This window comes from Scyliorhinus torazame, chromosome 8, assembly GCF_047496885.1.
Source record: "Scyliorhinus torazame isolate Kashiwa2021f chromosome 8, sScyTor2.1, whole genome shotgun sequence".
Classification (NCBI taxonomy): domain Eukaryota; kingdom Metazoa; phylum Chordata; class Chondrichthyes; order Carcharhiniformes; family Scyliorhinidae; genus Scyliorhinus; species Scyliorhinus torazame.
Genome location: NC_092714.1, coordinates 169,924,253 through 169,941,642, shown reverse-complemented (window position 1 = coordinate 169,941,642; position 17,390 = coordinate 169,924,253). Strand labels below are relative to the sequence as shown.

General features: G+C 47.1%; 1 protein-coding gene across 3 annotated transcripts in view; it reads left to right on the top strand.

Moving 5' to 3' along the window:
• Window positions 1–3,445: 3,445 nt before the first annotated feature.
• LOC140428795 (uncharacterized) overlaps window positions 3,446–17,390 on the top strand; it is a 59,620-nt gene continuing 45,675 nt past the window's right edge. For all 3 annotated transcript variants that reach the window (XM_072515483.1, XM_072515486.1, XM_072515484.1), the window contains exon 1: window positions 3,446–3,637. The gene's annotated coding sequence lies outside the window, so the exon portion shown is untranslated. The remainder of the gene's footprint in view (window positions 3,638–17,390) is intronic.

Genomic DNA, 17,390 nt, shown 5'->3' with positions numbered 1-17,390 from the left:
TTTCTAAGGCCAGTATGGCCCTTAACCTCCTCTGCGATCCTGGACTTAAGTCACTGGACTGCCGCACATGAGTGGCGATGACCCGGAAGTGCGGACAAACGGGTATGCGCTTTGGAAGCGAACGGCATTCAAACATTTTTTTGACAGATTGGGTGAAGCACAGCATTGGAGCTGCTGAATGTAAATTAAAGGGGCAGCGCTAACTTGGTCGACTTGCCCTGATGTTAGGTAAGTTTTTACCCCTTTTTATTTGTACTTTTATTTCTCACTCCAGGATCCTCGAGAAGAGGCAGGAGATATAGTGAGATATTTGTTTGGTAGGTTAATGCTTTACATTAACAGTGTTTGGCATTTATAAGTATGTTTAAAATGCCAATAAAGTGAAAGAAAAATACTTTTTGTTTTAACTTTAGTTTGTCATGAGGCTGTTAATTCCCTTAAAGAGATACTTTATTGTATAAAGTGAATTTGGAGTCACAAAAAGTGAAAGATTTTTGTTTAAACTTTGGTTTGTCATGAGGTGTAGTCCATTAAAGGAACTATAATAGATAGAATGTGGTGATCATTCACTAACGAGTATGATTGTCCACTGAAGATACTCCATGTTACTGGTCATGGGTTATGTGGGTTCTTGTGTTGCTGCTGAGTCCGATCCCAGAGCCAAATCTTCAATCACTCACTTGGCAAGAGTTATCTAAAAGGTGGGATCGGTCCTTGAGTGCTAGGGCTCGGGTATTCCTTTCTCAGGCCCCTTTTCCGGGCCTCCTCTTGCCGTCAGATCATCTCAAAGAATTGTGTCTCTTCAAATAGGACATTCCTCCAAGTACCTAAAGAGAAAATGCTGAAAACTCTCAGCAGGTCTGGCAGCATCTGTAGGAAGAGAAAAGAGCTAACGTTTCAAGTCCAGATGACCCTTTGTCAAAGCTAAAAGGCATAGAAGGTGGGAGATATTTATACAATGGGGTGAAGGAATGAAAGATGAGTCATAGCCATAGAAACCAAGGGAAAAGAGGGATTTGGCCACCGAAACCCAGGGGAAAGAGTGCTAATGGCACTACCCAGAGAGAACAAAAGGTGTGAAAGGCCAAACAGCAGAGAAACTAAAATCAGAGGGTAAGCTGTGACAAATGTAGGGGGGGGGGGGGGGAAGTAAAGGGGAGAAAAGATAAGGACAGGGGGGGATAAGATGGGGGGGAAGAATATATATAAAAAAAGACAAGAAATAAATAAAAGGTCATGCCTGGAATTCATTGAGGTGGGGACGTAAGGGTATAAAGCTGAGTCCTTTGCTGAAAACAGCACGCTCAGCCTCAGAGAGGAGAAGGTCGGAGGGTATGGTGAATACGCAGCATGGGTTGGGGCTAGAAGAAATGGTGTATGAGAGAGTGGGACTGGTGGAGAGCTTAGGATGGGAAGTGGTGCCGATAAGTTGTTGAAGCTTGCGTTCCTTAACATCTGCAAGAAACATGAAAAGTTTCTTGTTAAGGCGTCAAATGATGCGAAGGATGAAATGAAATTGGGGACAGGGACAACTTTGAGCGAGTGTAAGATGGTGCTGCTGGAAAGAGATGTTGAGTGTCTTAATGTGGTGGCGCATGGCACTGAGTGTGGCTTTCAGGGTGCGGCGAGAGCAGCAGTTGGAAGAATGCTGTATAACCTGGAGGTACCTGTAATCCTGGAGGTTACATGCAGGGTAGAGTTTAAGTTGAAATCCCCATGGGGTAAGTCGGAGATGAAGACAGTCACTGAGGAGGAAAATATGGCTGTGGAAGCGAGTCTTGGTAAATACCTTGTCCAACACTAAGAGAGAAATGGAAAGTAGTGAAGGTGGATAGCGGGGAGGGACATATGGGAATCCTCCACGTAGGTCTCTTCTGAGCAAAGTCTGCCAGGCATTGACGTCTATGTCCCATTTCTTGAGGTAAGCTTTCAAGATATCTTTAAAGAGCTACCTTTGTCCTTGTCTTGTTTGGGATCCTTCCTTGAGCTTGGTGAAGAAGATTTACTTTGGCAGTCGAGACTCTGACATCCTAAGCATATAGGCCGCCCAGCGGAGTTGGTTTTGGATGATTATGGCCTCGATAATTGTGCTATTGACTCTTCAAGCACGCTAATGTTAGCACGCCTGTTCTCCCAGATGATTCAGAACTAAAATACATTTGGATTTTGCAATGTATTTTAAGATGTGTTGTTTCTCTGCTGCCTCAGTGATTACTTCAAATACTCTAACAAAGTTTAAAGCCTTAGTTGATGTATGCAAGCCTCCTGAGATGTGAACTATCTCTCTGATAGGTATTGCAGAATCTGTAGTCATGCTTCACCGCCACTGGGTTACCAGATGTTATAAGGACAGTGACAGCAAATAAAGCCCTGGGACGCTTTTAAAACCTTATGACCATGCTCTAACATAGAACATACAAACACATTTAAGCATGCCACACATAAAGTTACATAATAATATAGTGTAGATTTAAATAGTTTCACAGATTTAAAAAAATAACCAAACCCATGTTCACTTAGAAATAATCACCTTTAATCATAAAACCAAAACAAAAATTATTTTGAAAGAACCAATAACAGGGCAGCATGGCGGCGCAGTGGTTAGCACTGCTGCCTCACGATGACGAGGACTCGGGTCCGATCCCAGCCCCAGGTCTCTGTCCGTGTGGAGTTTGCACATTCTCCGAGTGTCTGCATGGATCACACCCCACAACCCAAAGATATGCAGGGTAGGATGGAAGGTCCTCCATCCGTCTCCTGGTGGGGAGAGGGAGGCACATCGCCATACCGGAAGTCCCAAATGGCTCCAGACATGAGGAACTAAGAAGATAGATTGGAAAGTTGGGGATGTTTCCCTTAAAGAAAAGAAGGCTGAGAGGGGATTTGATAGAGATCTTCAAAATCATAAAGGATCTGGACAGAGTAAATCGGGAGAAACTGTTCCCACTCACAAAAGGACGGAGAACAAGATTGTACTGGGTATTAATAAAAAAAGCAAAAGTGGTACGAGGAGAAATAGTTTTGCAGAGCGAATGGTTAGGATTTAGACTGCCTGAGAGTGAGGTGGAGGCAGGTTAGAAGGAAGCATTCAAAAGGCAATTAGACTGTTTTCTGAAAAAAAAGCAATTGAAGGGTTACAGAGAGAGGACGGGAAATGGGACGAGATGTTCATTTGGAGAACCAGTGTAGGCACAATCGGTCAAGTGGCCTCCTTCTGCACTGTAACCATTCCGTGATATCACCTGTTTTACACCATCACTGAAGACCAATTTGATAGTGATCCATTTTCTGTCCAATGATACAATTTCATGCCTGGCAAACATCAAATTTGTAAAACCTTTTCATGTCATACACTGATTACATCATAAAGACAGTAGTCATCACTGTCATGCTGATTACATAATGCAGCCAGCCCTGATATCATTCCTGCCACATACTTCACCTTCTGTCCCACTGTAAATCCTGTCACAAACTGTGCATATTACAACCTACCCCATTACCCTATCCCTGCCATTCCTACCATACACTGATTACACCATAAAGGCTGCTTCACGATTATTCCTGTTACATCTGAAGAATTTAGTACGTACGATAAACAAAATCAAAGACTTGCTGCTGATTCGGCTAGATGTCAATGGTAAGTGATCCGTGGATAATCAGAAACATACCTCGAACAGGCGCTGGGTAGTTGTGTAAAAAAGTGAAAGTTCTGTGTTTGTCCCAGAAATAGGATTTTGTTCCTTTAGAAAAGATCTTTGGACCCATTTGAAGTTTAAGATGGGGAGAATTTGACATCACTGCTCCAAACAAAGGGTGGGATTCTCCATTGACCAACGCCGAAATCGGGAAAGGTGATTGGATGGAGAATAGGTTCTGATGCCAAATCGCGGAGGCGCTGATTTGATGCCAAATCGCAATTCTCCATCACCTCGACAGCAGCATCAATGCATTCCGGAATGTACGCACAGTAAACACCATTTGCATGTCATTAGCGGGCCCGACCCGGTAGCCTCCAGGGCCTCCTCGGTGCTCTGCCTTTGATGGGCCGAGTTCCCGATGGTGCGGTTCACTGTGCTTTTAAAAATCGTGAAACCGTCGTGGTGGCTACTGAGGGAGAGAGAGGGGCTACAGAAAGTGTCCAACATCGCCATAGTGTTATATTACCATGATTGGTAATATGTTGTATTCTTTGTCCTTTCTTCCAGAATGATCCAATGTAGTGTTGACAAAGAATATACCAATCAAAAGATTGAAACAAAACTAATTTATTATTACACTACTAATTAAATGAAGTTCACACACTCTACTGAGCTACCGAAAATAATTAAGTGACATTGAATCTGTCTTACAGTACTCAATAATCTAATTAGTCACTAACTACATTACGATCTAACATCGTGCTAACTGTATCCACTCTAATCTTCTTCATATGCTTTCATCATGCTTTCTCCTTATGCTACTGCCAGAATTCCCTCAGAGTCTGACTTAAATATAGAGAAGTGGTAACGCCCTGTAGTGTTTGATTTACACAGAGATAGAACATAGAACATAGAAAAATACAGCACACAACAGGCCCTTCGGCCTACGATGTTGTGCCGAACTTTGTCCTAGATTAATCATAGATTATCATTGAATTTATTGTGCAGAAGGAGGCCATTCGGCCCATTGAGTCTGCACCAGCTCTTGGAAAGAGCACCCTTCCCAAAGTCAACACCTCCACCCAACACTAAGGGCAATCTTGGACACTAAGGCCAATTTATCATGGCCAATCCACCTAACCTGCCCATCTTTGGACTGTGGGAGGAAACCGGAGCACCCAGAGGAAACCCACGCAGACACGGGGAGGATGTGCAGACTCCGCACAGACAGTGACCCAAGCCGGAATCGAACCTGGGACCCTGGAGCTGTGAAGCAATTGTGCTATCCACAATGCTACCGTGCTGCCCTTAAGAACAAATAAATCTACACTATATCATTTTACCGTAATCCATGTACCTATCCAATAGCTGCTTGAAGGTCCATAATGTTTCCGACTCAACTACTTCCACAGGCAGTGCATTCCATGCCCCCACTACTCTCTGGGTAAAGAACCTACCTCTGACATCCCCCTATATCTTCCACCATTCACCTTAAATTGATGTCCCCTTGTAATGGTTTGTTCCACCCGAGGAAAAAGTCTCTGACTGTCTACTCTATCTATTCCCCTGATCAACTTATAAACCTCTATCAAGTCGCCCCTCATCCTTCTCCGTTCTAATGAGAAAAGGCCTAGCACCCTCAACCTTTCCTCGTAAGACCTACTCTCCATTCCAGGCAACATCCTGGTAAATCTCCTTTGCACCTTTTCCAAAGCTTCCACATCCTTCCTAAAATGAGGCGACCAGAACTGTACACAGTACTCCAAATGTGGCCTTACCAAAGTTTTGTCCAGCTGCATCATCACCTCACGGCTCTTAAATTCAATCCCTCTGTTAATGAACACTAGCACACCATAGGCCTTCTTCACAGCTCTATCCACTTGAGTGGCAAATTTCAAAGATGTATGAACATAGACCCCAAGATCTCTCTGCTCCTCCACATTGCCAAGAACTCTACCGTTAACCCTGTATTCCGCATTCATATTTGTCCTTCCAAAATGGACAACCTCACACTTTTCAGGGTTAAACGCCATCTGCCACTTCTCAGCCCAGCTCTGCATCCTATCTATGTCTCTTTGCAGCCGACAACAGCCCTCCTTACTATCCACAACTCCACCAATCTTCGTATCGTCTGCAAATTTACTGACCCACCCTTCAACTCCCTCATCCAAGTCATTAATGAAAATCACAAACAGCAGAGGACCCAGAACTGATCCCTGCGGTTTGCCACTGGTAACAGGGATCAAGGCTGAATATTTGCCATCCACCACCACTCTCTGACTTCTATCGGTTAGCCAGTTCGTTATCCAACTGGCCAGATTTCCCACTATCCCATGCCTCCTTACTTTCTGGAGAAGCCTACCATGGGGAACCTTATCAAATGCCTTACTAAAATCCATGTACACTACATCCACTGCTTTACCTTCATCCACATGCTTGGTCACCTCCTCAAAGAATTCAATAAGACTTGTAAGACAAGACCGACCCCTCACAAATCCGTGCCGACTATCCCTAATCAAGCAGTGTCTTTCCAGATGCTCAGAAATCCTATCCTTCAGTACCCTTTCCATGACTTTGCCTACCACCAAAGTAAGACTAACTGGCCTGTAATTCCCAGGGTTATCCCTAGTCCCTTTTTTGAACAGGGGCACGACATTCGCCACTCTCCAATCTCCTGGTACCACCCCTGTGACAGTGAGGACGAAAAGATCATTGCCAACAGCTCTGCAATTTCATCTCTTGCTTCCCATAGAATCCTTGGATATATCCCGTCAGGCTCGGGGGACTTGTCTATCCTCAAGTTTTTCAAAATGCCCAACACATCTTCCTTCCTAACAAGTATTTCCTCGAGCTTACCAGTCTGTTTCACACTGTCCTCTCCAACAATATGGCCCCTCTCATTTGTAAATACAGAAGAAAAGTACTCGTTCAAGACCTCTCCTATCTCTTCAGACTCAATACTCAATCTCCCGCTACTGTCCTTGATCGGACCTACCCTCGCTCTAGTCATTCTCATATTTCTCACATAGGTGTAAAATGCCTTGGGGTTTTCCTTGATCCTACCCGCCAAAGATTGTTCATGCCCTCTCTTAGCTCTCCTAATCCCTTTCTTCAGTTCCCTCCTGGCTATCTTGTATCCCTCCAACGCCCTGTCTGAACCTTGTTTCCTCAGCCTTACATAAGTCTCCTTTTTCCTCTCAACAAAACATTCAACCTCTCTTGTCAATCATGGTTCCCTCACTCGACCATCTCTTCCCTGCCTGACAGGGACATACATATCAAGGACACGTAGTACCTGTTCCTTGAACAAGTTCCACATTTCATTTGTGTCCTTCCCCGACAGCCTATGTTCCCAACTTATGCACTTCAATTCTTGTCTGACAACATCGTATTTACCCTTCCCCCAATTGTAAACCTTGCCCTGTTGCATGCACCTAATTCTCTCCATTACTAAAGTGAAAGTCACAGAATTGTGGTCACTATCTCCAAAATGCTCCCCCACTAACAAATCTATCACGTGCCCTGGTTCATTACTAAGTACTAAATCCAATATTGCCCCTCCTCTGGTCGGACAATCTACATACTGAGTTAGAAAAGCTTCCTGGACACACTGCACAAACACCACTCCATCCAAACTATTTGATCTAAAGAGTTTCCACTCAATGTTTGGGAAGTTAAAGTCACCCATGACTACTACCCTGTGACTTCTGCACCTTTCCAAAATCTGTTTCCCAATCCACATCTCTGCTACTATTGGGGGGCCTATAGAAAACTCCTAACAAGGTGATTGCTCCTTTCCTATTTCTGACTTCAATCCATACAACATCAGTAGGCTGATACTCCTCAAACTGCCTTTCTGCAGCTGTTATACTATCTCTAATTAACAATGCCACCCCCCCCCACCTCTTTTACCACCCTCCCTAATCTTATTGAAACATCTATAACCAGGGACCTCCAACAACCATTTCTGCCCCTCTTCTATCCAAGTTTCCGTGATGGCCACCACATCGTAGTCCCGAGTACCGATCCATGCCTTAAGTTCACCCACCTTATTCCTGATACTTCTTGCGTTGAAGTATACACACTTCAACCCATCTACGTGCCTGCAAGTACTCTCCTTTGTCTTTCCCTTCCCCACTGCCTCATTACACGCTTTGACGTCCTGAATATCGGCTACCTTAGTTGCTGGACTACAAATCCGGTTCCCATTCCCCTGCCAAATCAGTTTAAACCCTCCCGAAGAGTACTAGAAAACCTCCCTCCCAGGATATTGGTGCCCCTCTGGTTCAGATGCAACCCGTCCTGCTTGTACTTCCGGGAGTCTCGCTCGCGACCACAGAATCTCCTATCTATTCCCCTAACCATTGAATCTCCTACAACTATTGCTTTTCTATTCGCCCCCCTTCCCTTCTGAGCCCCAGAGCCAGATTCAGTGCCAGAGACCTGGCCGCTAGGGCCTTCCCCCGGTAGGCCATCCCCCCCCAACAGCATCCAAAACGGTATACTTGGATGTAATTATTTATTTATTTTTTACAAATTTAGAGTACCCAATTTTATTTTATTTTTCCAATTAAGGGGCAACTTAGCATGGCCAATTCACCTAGCATTGCACATCTTTGGGTTGTGGGGGTGGGACCCATGCAAACACGGGGAGAATGTGCAAACTCCACACAGACAGTGACCCAGAGCCAGGATCGAACCTGGGACCTCGGCGCCGTGAGGCATCAGGGCTAACCCACTGCGCCACCAGACTGCGCGCAGAGATTAATTATTAACCCTTCACTAACCTGACTATATACATATCATTACATCCCACGTATTTTTTTAGATATTTCTTTTCTATTATCAAAAGGAAAAAATGTATAACATCGGGGGACAATGTGAGTGAAAAAAAATCAATAATTAAATAGTCCAACAGGTACGATTCACAAATTGAGTCTGTCCGGCTTCCTTCTATTTCTGGTTGACCTTCTCAAACCACGAAGAGAAGAGTCAGAACTTTTTAACGTCTTCTGTGATTCTTCAATAAACTTGGAAGGTGTCATTGTATTGCGAAAGAGACTTTCACGCAGTTGTAGATCTGGAAAAATCTTGTCAGGTGGTTTGATTTTCAAAAGTGCTCGTCGATTACGTCGAACAATTGAACCTTCATTCGTTTGAATGATATTGGAGCGTGGTGCTGCTTGACGAATAACTTTGGCAATGGCAGACCATCCTCCATCAGGAATTCAAATCCTGACTTGATCCCCTGGATTCAGTGTTTCCAGTGTAGTTATATGTTGATTGTAGTATAGTTGTATATCTTGTTGACGTTTCATCTTTTTGATTACGGGTAGATGATCTGGATCAGGTAGCCTAATGGATGGAAGAGTCGTCCTCAACTCCCTGTTCATCAACAATTGTGCTGGTGACAAACCCGTGGCAAGCGGAGTTGCTCAGTAGTTGAGTACAGCAAGGTTCATGTCAGCATGAGAATCAAAGGATTTATGAAGTTGTTTCATTATGTGAATCCCTTTGTCAATTTTCCCATTTGATTGGAGATAGTGCGGACTTAATGTAATGTGAGCAAAATTATATTCTTTGGTGAATTCAGCCCATTCATGACTATCAAAGCATGGTCTGTTATCAGACATGACAGTGTTCGGAATACCATGTCTCCCAAAGATTTCTTTTGTAGCCTTTATAACAGATCGAGAAGTTAAGTCTAACAACTTGATGACTTCAGGATAATTCGAAAAGCAGTCTATGATTAACACGTAATCATGGCCATTGAAATGAAACAAATCAATTCCTACTTTTGACCATGGAGTTTTCTCCAATGCAACGTGGAAGAAGTTTTTCTTTGCATTGTGCAGGTTGGAATTTTTTGACATTTTCACACTCGGGTATAAGATTTGTGATGTCTCGGTTGATACCAGGCCAATAAACAGCTTGTCTTACTCTTCTCTTGCATTTTTCAATGCCGAGGTGACCTTCGTGTATCTGGTTCAGAATCATGGGTCTAAGTGATATAGGAATCACTATGCGATCAAGTCGAAATAACAATCCATCCACAACTGTTAGTTCAGCTTGTATGTTCCTATACTTGGAATAATGTCCATTTGGCCAATCATTGTTTAAATGGCCTATGACATGAAGTAACATTGAATCTTTCTTGGTTTCTTCACGGATGAGTTTCAGTTTGTCGTCTGAGGCAGGTAAGGTTTCAGCTCGAAGCAACACTTGAGCTTCTATGTGCTGAATAAATTCAGATGGTTGCTCTTCTGAATTAACAGAATGTGATAACACGTCAGCAATTATCAATTCCTTGCCTGGAGTATATACAAGTCGAAATTCGCATCTACGTAGCTTCATCAGGATACGCTGTAACCTTGGTGGCATATCATTCAAATCATTGTGAATGATGTGAACAAGTGGTCTGTGATCAGTCTCGACTGAAAATGTAGGAAGACCATATACATAATAGTGAAACTTGAGAATTCCTGTATATCTAAGCATTCCCTTTCTATTTGGGCATACCGCTGTTCAGTTGGCGTCATTGCTCTTGAAGCATAGGCAACTGGTAACCATAAATAATTGTCATCTCTCTGCAGAGGAACTGCTCCAATTCCACGTTTACTTGCATCCGCTGAGATTTTTGTTTCTCTGTCGGGGTCAAAGAAAGAAAGAAGAGGTGCAGTAGTAGTCAATTGAGACTTCAGATCAATCCATTCATTTTGATGAGTGTCAGTCCATGCAAATGTGGTAGACTTTTTGATGACATGTCGCAAAGAAGTAGTTCTGGATGAGAGGTTAGGAATGAACTTTCCCAGGAAATTCACAACACCTAAGAGTCTCAACACAGCTTTCTTGTCCTCTGGGACTTTCATTTTCTATATGGCAGCAATCTTGTCGTCATCAGGTCGCACACCATGTTCCGAAATTTGATCTCCAAGAAACTTCAGAGTTGAGATACCAGAACTACATTTGGCTCTGTTCAGTTTCAAACCAAATTTATGTACTCGTTGGAATACTTGCAACAGCCTTGCATTGTGTTCTTCTCTTGTCGATAACCAGACAATTATATCATCCACATGTACTCATACACCTTCAACTTCAGTCATCTACCCCATCACTCGATGAAATATCTCCGATGCTGAAATAATACCAAATGGCATTCTGTTGAAACAGTATCTACCAAACAGTGTGTTGAACATACACAACTTCTTGCTCGTGTCATCTAACTGCATTTGCCAAAATCCTCTGGAGGCATCCAGTTTGGAAAAACTTCTATCATTCGCCATTTCGCTGGTGATTTCTTCCCACTTGGGTATAGGATGGTGCTCTCTCTTAATATTTTTATTAAGACCTTTAGGATCGGTGCATATCCTTAATTCCCCAGAAGGTTTCTTTACACACACCATTGAACTGACCCAGTCAGTCGGTGCTGTTATTTTGGATATTGTGCCAAGGTTTTGCATACGTGCAAGCTCGTGCTTCAATTTTCCCGAAGCGGTACCGGCAGAAACTCTTCTCGGCGGGTGTACCACTGGTTTGGCATCTGGCTGTAACTGAATTTTATATTGATAGGGAAGAGTACCCATGTCTTCAAAGACGTGCAGAAAGCAATCAAGAATTTCTTGTATGTCGTCTTGGACAGGTGGGTGAGATGAACTTGTGCTATAACTTCTCTGAATTAGGGAAAGATCCTTACAGGCTTGTGCAGCTAAGAGTAAAGATTTGTTTGAATCAACAATCTCAAATCTTAGAGATATGGCAGAGTCGTTCGGCCCATCGAGTCAGCACTTTCCCACTCCTCCACCCTATCCCCGTAACCCAGTAACCTCACTCAACCTTTTTGGACATGAAGGGGCAATTTAGCATGGCCAATCCACCTAACTTGCACATCTTTGGATTGTGGGAGGAAATCGGAGCACCCGGAGGAAACTCACGCAGACACTGGGAGAACGTGCAGACTCTGCACACAGAGTGACCCAAGCCGGGAATCGAACCTTGGACTCTGGCGCTGTGAAGTCACAGTGCTAACCACTGTCCTACCATGCTGTCATGAAGCAATCAATCGATTCCCCATTATTTTGCATCCTTTTCTGAAAGACAAAACACTCAAATGTTCCATTAATCTGTGAAGATCAAATTTTGCTATGACTACATCATATTTAGTCTTATCTTCGACCATAGCAAATTGAAATGAGTTACATAGTTCTATGGCTTGTGGACCAGCCATCGTTAGAAATAATGCTAATTTCCGATCATTATTCACATCATTTAAATCAGAAGCTAACAGATATAACTGAAACTGTTGTTTGAACACTCGCCAGTTAACATCTAGTTTACTGGTGATCAGGAGTTGTTGTGGAGCGTGAGCTTTCTCCATGAGTCCTGGATTCTTCTCACAGTAACAGGTCTGTTCTTCAAAATTTGAGTTGCGTGTTAGTTTTTTGTTGACTAGATTCTGACTAAACTATTTATATAGCTTCAGAGTCACCTGGTACCATATTATATTACCACAATATGTTGTTGTAGCACAATCAATTACTCACGAGACGAGAAGAGATGAAGTCAATCGAAGGCTTTATTAAGCAGACTTGTTCCCCAGCAGCTCAGTTACAGAATGCGGCTGCTGGGAGATCGCGGGTTCTTATACTCCGCATTACTGGGTGGAACCAGCAGGCGGCAGATCCAATCAGGACCCAGTGTCTGTCTACCAATAGCCTCGCGGCATCACAGGGTACCGTACTACCCTAATACGTACCACCACATTCACCCCTTGTTAAAACAGAACCCGGCGAGGTGGTGGGTCGCATGGTGGTAGGGGTTTACAAAGCTGGTACTGGAATTCCCTTAACACAGTGGCTGTGCATTGATATCAACGGTTAACTATTTACACTGCTGCTTTTACTGGGCTATTGAATTATTTACAGATTTTGCAGTGTCACGCGGATTCAACGAGTCGAGTGGGTGCCCTGGTCGTCCTTGTCGATCGTCTCAGCCCCGGTGGTGGTGCAGGTGCTGGCTCGGGCACTGTCGTCTCTGGGAGCGTTGCGCTGTTTGTTCCTGTTTCACTACTCCTGGGCGGGCACAGGAGGAGGACCGATCCACCTGGGAAGGGAGCGGCCGTGGGGTGCGCCGGCGGGAGGGAGGGGGTGATTGGTGTTGGGGGGGGGGTGTGGGGAGTTCCTGCGGGCACCAGGTCCCGCAGGGAGACCGTGTCCTGTCGGCTGTCGGGGTATGCCACGTAGGCATATTGAGGGTTCGCATGGAGAAGATGAACCCTCTCGACCAATTTGTCTGATTTGTGCACCCGCACATGCTTTCGGAGCAAGATGGGTCCTGGGGCTGCCAGCCAGGTCGGAAGTGACGTTCCGGAGGAGGACTTCCTAGGGAAGACAAGGAGGCGCTCGTGAGGCGTTTGATTAGTTGTGGTACACAGCAGCGACCGGATGGAATGGAGGGCATCCGGGAGGACTTCCTGCCAACGGGAAACTGGGAGACCTCTGGACCGTAGGGCCAGTAGGACGGTCTTCCAGACCGTTCCGTTCTCCCTCTCTACCTGACCGTTTCCCCGGGGGTTGTAGCTGGTCGTCCTGCTCGAGGCAATGCCCTTGCTGAGCCGGAATTGACGCAGTTCGTCGCTCATGAAGGAGGACCCCCTATCGCTATATATGTATGCGGGGAAACCGAACAGTGTAAAGATGATGCAGACGGCTTTCATGACCGTGGCCGCGGTCATGTCGGGGCAGGGGATGGCGAAAGGGAAACGAGAGTATGCGTCCACCACGTTTAGGAAGTACGTGTTGCGGTCGGTGGAGGGGAGGGGGCCTTTGAAATCCAGACTGAGGCGCTCAAAGGGACGGGAAGCCTTTATCAGGTGCGCTCTATCTGGCCTGAAAAAGTGCAGCTTGCACTCTGTGCAGATTTGGCAGTTCCTGGTGGCTGTTCGGACCTCCTCAATAGAGTAGGGGAGGTTGCGGGTCTTCACAAAGTGATAGAACCGAGTGACCCCTGGGTGGCAGAGGTCCTCGTGGAGGGCTTGGAGACGGTCTACTTGTGCGTTGGCACATGTGCCGCGGGATAGGGCATCGGATGGCTCGTTCAGCTTTCCGGGACGGTACAAGATCTCATAGTTATAGGTGGAGAGCTCGATCCTCCACCTCAAGATCTTGTCGTTCTTGATTTTGCCCCGCTGTGCATTATCGAACATAAAGGCTACCGACCGTTGGTCAGTGAGGAGAGTGAATCTCCTGCCGGCCAGGTAATGCCTCCAATGCCGCACAGCTTCTACTATGGCTTGGGCTTCCTTTTCCACTGAGGAGTGGTGGATTTCTGAAGCGTGGAGGGTCCGGGAGAAAAAGGCCACGGGTCTGCCCGCTTGGTTGAGAGTGGGCCCCAGAGCTACGTTGGATGCGTTGCTCTCGACCTGGAAGGGGAGGGACTCATCGATTGCGTGCATCGTGGCCTTTGCGATATCCGCTTTGATGCGGCTGAAGGCCTGGCGGGCGGGCCTCTGTCGACAGGGGGAAGGTCGTGGACTGAATTAGCGGGCAGGCCTTGTCCGCGTAGTTGGGGACCCACTGTGCGTAATAAGAGAAGAAGCCCAGGCAGCGTTTCAGCGCTTTGGAGCAGTGGAGGAGGGGGAACTCCATAAGGGGGCGCATGCGTTCAGGGTCGGGGCCTATCACTCCATTACGCACTACGTAGCCAAGGATGGCTAGACAGTCGGTGCTAAACACGCATTTTTCCTTGTTGTAGGTGAGGTTCAGGGCGTTAGCGGTCTGGAGGAATTTGCGGAGGTTGGCGTCGTGGTCCTGCTGGTCGTGGCCGCAGATGGTGACGTTGTCGAGGTACGGGAACGTGGCCTGCAAACCGTGCTGGTCAACCATTCGGTCCATCTCCAGTTGGAAGACCGAGACTCCGTTAGTGACGCCAAATGGGACCCTTAAAAAGTAGTAGAGCCGCCCGTCTGCCTCGAAGGCAGTGTACTTGCGGTCGCTCGGGCAGATGGGGAGCTGATGGTATGCAGACTTAAGGTCCATGGTGGAAAAGACCTTGTATTGTGCAATCCGATTGACCATGTCGGATATGCGGGGGAGAGGGTACGCATCTAGCTACGTGTACCTATTGATGGTTTGACTATAGTCTACGACCATCCTCTGCTTCTCCCCGGTCTTTACAACTACCACCTGAGCTCTCCAGGGATTATTGTTGGCCTGGATTATGCCTTCCTTCAGCAGCCGCTGGACTTCAGACCGGATAAACGTTCGGTCCTGGGCGCTGTACCGTCTGCTCCTAGTGGCGACGGGTTTGCAATCCGGGGTGAGGTTCGCAAACAAGGAAGGCGGTTCAACCTTGAGGGTCGCGAGGCTGCAGATAGTGAGTGGGGGTATAGGGCCGCCGAATTGGAACGTCAAGCTCTGGAGGTTACATTGAAAATCTAACCCTAGGAGAGTGGGAGCGCAGAGGTGGGGGAGGACATAAAGCCGATAATTCTTAAACTCTCTCCCCTGCACTGTTAGGTTCGCGATGCAGAACCCTTTGATTTCTACGGAATGGGATCCCACAGCCAGGAAAATCTTTTGGGTACTCGGATGGATTGAAAGAAAACAGCGTCTTACCGTATCCGGGTGGATAAAACTTTCCGTGCTCCCAGAGTCGATCAGACATGGCGTTTCGTACCCATTAACCAGCACCGTCTTTGTTGCCGTTTGGAGCATCCGGGGCCGCGACTGGTCCAGGGTCACCGAAGCCAGTCGTGGTTGCTGCATCGGGGCGTTTTCTTCAGGCCCCATGGAGCTCCATGCTGGGGTCCTTGGCTATCAGCCAAGATGGCGGCGTCCACGGATCGCACGCGGTCGGGGGTGGACAAAATGGCCACGCCCATGGATCGCACGTGGCCGGAGGGTCACAAGATGGCAGTGCCCATCCCCCCCAAGTGGAGTCCAGGACCCAAAATGGCGGTGCCCGTTGGCCGCACATGGATCGTTGGGGGGGCCCCAACAGCCTGCTGTCCCCATTCTCCCCCGGAGATTGCGGCGACCCCCCGGGACTGGCACACCGCTGAATAGTGCCCCTTCTTGCCGCAACTTTTACAGATGGCCGAGTGGGCCGGGCAGCGCTGCCGGGGGTGTTTCGACTGCCCGCAAAAATAGCAGCGGGGCCCCCCCCCCGGGCGGTCTGGAGCTCTGGCCGCGCAGGCTTGCGGGGGGGTGCCGGGGAGTCGGTCGCAGCGGGGGTCCACAGAGCCCAAGGGGCTGCCGCGCGGTCGGGGCCGTAAGTGCGGGCATTTTGTGAGGCCACATCGAGGGAGGCCGCAAGGGCCCGTGCCTCCGTGAGCCCCAGTGAGTCTCTCTCCAGCAGTCGCTGGCGAATTTGGGATGAGGTCATACCTGCCACAAAAGCATCCCTGATTAGGAGCTCCGTATGTTCGTTTGCGCTCACCGGTGGGCAGTTGCAGCTCCTTCCCAATGTTAGCAGCGCGCTGTAGAACTCGTCCAGTGATTCTCCGGGGACTTGCCGTCTCATCGCGAGTTGGTGGCGTGCGTAGACTTGGTTTATGGGCCGAATGTAGACTCCTTTCAGCATGGTGAGCGCCGTCGGGAAATCCTCCGCGTCTTCGATGAGCGTGTAGATCTCCGGGCTCACCCTGGAATGCAGGACCTGCATTTTCTGGTCTTCTGTGGTCTGGCCGGGGCCTTTCGGAGGTATCCCTCGAAGCACGCTAGCCAGTGTTTAAATACGGCCGCTGAATTTGCTGCATGGGGGCTGATTCGCAGACATTCCGGGGCGATCCGGAGCTCCATAGTCTTTTAAGTCTGCTTAATAAATTGTAGCACAATCAATTACTCACGAGATGAGAAGAGATGAAGTCAATCAAAGGCTTTATTAAGCAGACTTGTTCCCCAGCAGCTCAGTTACAGAATGCGGCTGCTGGGGGAACCCAGGTTCTTATACTCCGCCTTACTGGGTGGAGCCAGCAGGCGGCAGATCCAATCAGGACCCAGTGTATGTCGACCAATAGCCTCTCGGCATCACAGGGTACCATACTACCCCTAATACGAACCACCACAGGTGTATTCTTTGTCCTTTCTTCCAGAATGACCCGATGTAGTGTTGACAAAGAATATATCAATCAAAAGATTGAAACAAAACTAAATTATTACATTACTAATTAAATTAAGTTTGCACACTCTACTGAGCACAGATAATAATTAAGTGATATTGAATCTGTCTTACAGTACTCAATAATCTAATTAGTCACTAACTACACTATGACCTAATCTCATGCTAACTCTATCTATTCTAATCTTCCATGCTTTCACCATGCTCTCTCCTTATGCTACTCCTAGAATTCCCTGAGTCTGACTTAAATACAGAGAAGTGGTAATGCCCTCTGGTGTTTGATTTACACAGAGATGTAATTATTAACCCTTCACTAACCTGACTATATACATATCATTACAGTGTGCTGACAGTTGTGCTGCTGGCCGGGGGGGCTTCTGCCAGAGCTGGGGGGAGTAGCGGGGGTGGCCAGCGGGTATACGGGCACGGAGCACCATTGCTGCAGCCAGCAAGGCAGCCAGGCAACTGCACACGCCACTAACAGTCCACTGTGAACTTAGGGCCACGGGTCATATCGGTGTACCCCCCATGGCAACCCCCTAGGTGCCCTCTGGCCCCTGCCAACCCATCAGCTGTATGGGCATGCTCCAGCACAAGCAGTGCCATTTTATTGGCTGGGACGAGTGTGTGTGGGGA